We start from the raw sequence: 2,210 nt of genomic DNA, 5'->3' as shown, positions 1-2,210 counted from the left end.
TGTGTAGCCACTGCTGGGTGATGCGCTTGAAATGGTTGCAGTGTGAAATCAGGGGCTCCAGCCTCCTGGATAGTAATTCTCCTAGGTGCTACCATGTCACCTACACGTAAATCAACCGAATCAGTAGAAAGGGAGCTTGTTTCGTCCTCAAGTGATGTTTCAGATTTGCCCTCGGAAAGGACTAACCGACGCCGAGCTTGCCTTATACGTGAAATAGTTCTTTTGATCTCAGGATCAAATACTGACAAGCTTGGATCAGAAAGTGAACGGGTCATTTAACGAAAGAAACATGCAGCTCATAGTAGCAAAATAAAATAAAATGCAAAAAAATAAATTCCAATCAACAATTTAGCACTGATGCACGAAAACTTGTCTCTCAACAAATTCCCCTCGGCAAGTATACCGAATTGTTGTCAAGTAATAACTCACAATAGAGTGAGGTCGAATCCCACAGAGATTAACGGATTAAGCAATCAATGGTTAATTGATTATTCTAGTTAGACGAATCATTAAGGAGTGATGAGCAACAGGAAAAGTAAATAGCACAAAAGTAAAGAAAGAGATAAAGTGCAGGAAAGTAAAATGGCAAGAAAGTAAATGACTATAAAGTAAATGTAAGAACTAAAAATAAAATGAACATTGGGATCAAGAGATATTGCAATCCTTCGGATCAAGTTCATTCTCATCTCTTCCTCAATCAATGCATTCACTGATCTCCTTGGCAATCTTAAGTGATTGAATTCCAATTCCTTGGTAACACAATCTCTCAAATCTTGATCAATAACCAATTCCTTGATCTAATTGCTCATGAGAAGACATGAGGTGTGGTCACTGATTATACCACATGTATTTCCAAATCAAAGTATTGGGAGAATTATATGTCACCATATCTGCCCAAACCCCAATTTAGTCCAACATGAGAAAGCATTTCTAGCATGATTTCTTCATTCCTCTTTCAAGGTTCAGAAGAGATCCAAGTATGAATAGTTTCTTTTCCAAGACAACTATCCAATTGGATGAAGATCGAAAGCTCTCTAGTAAAATCAAGAGAAAAGAAAGAAGAAGAAGAATAAGAACTACAATTGATCCATGGATAATCATAATAGAGCTCTCTAACCCAATGAAAAGAGTTACTTGGTCATTGCTCTACAAAAATAGAAAAGAAAGAAAGTGCAGAAAAGTAAAGATGAAGATTAAAACTAAAACTGAAACTTCAAAATTCATAAATAGAAAGGACAAAGAAAAGAAAGAAAAGGAAAAGTGTATGAGAGGAGGGAGTCCGAAGACCCATCTTCAATGCCCCAATTCCAGAATGTCCGTCCCCCCTTGAATGTAAAAACTAAGGCCCTTATATAGGCTCTCCTAAATTACAAAATGAAATTAAAAGCAAATTACAATTAAATGAAAATTTCTATTCTAGATGCTTCTTGTGGCCTTGATTGGTTGACACTTGTGGGCTTGCTTCCTTGAGGTTGGTTGGTCCTTGAAAGAGAAGTGAATCAAATTGAGGTCCAGGGTGACTTGGCGTTATTGCTGCCGTTAGCCATACTAACGCTACAAGTGTGGCGTTAGTGCTAAAGTTAGTGTGGCTAACGTCACACTTGCTACCCAGTTGGTATTTTGGGGCTTAAAAGATGCCTCTAGTTTGTACTCCAATTTCATGCCCACTAGAATCACATCAATTGAACCTCTGTAACTCAAGTTATGCTCCTTTGAAATGGACAAGGTCGCTTGCATAGTTGCTAGCGTTACTGGAAAACGTGAGTCGCAATAACGTTAGTGATCAGGGGATGAATATTGCCAGATTCTGAAGTTCAAACGTACTGTCCACTGATGCGCATAAACTAGTTATGCTACGATTTAGGAAATTGCACGATCGGCAAAATTCCTTCCGGCAAGTGCACCGGTTATCGTCAAGTAAAAACTCACAATAGAGTGAGGTCGAATCCCACAAGGATTGGTTGAATGAGCAATTCGGATTAGAAGTATGTTCTAGTTGAGCGGAATCAAGATTTAGATGAGAATTACGGAATGTAAAATTGGCGGGAAACGTAAATGACAAGAAATTGAAATTGCGGAATCTTAAATTGCATGAAGTAAAGAGCAGAAGCTAAATTGCTGAAATTAAAAGGGAATGGGGGTGATTGCATGAATTTAATTGCAGAATGTAAAGAGAAAGTGGAAATCAGAAATGGGGAATTCATTGGGTT

Source organism: Arachis ipaensis, chromosome B09, assembly GCF_000816755.2.
Source record: "Arachis ipaensis cultivar K30076 chromosome B09, Araip1.1, whole genome shotgun sequence".
Taxonomy (NCBI): domain Eukaryota; kingdom Viridiplantae; phylum Streptophyta; class Magnoliopsida; order Fabales; family Fabaceae; genus Arachis; species Arachis ipaensis.
Note: the sequence above shows the minus strand (reverse complement) of the source record.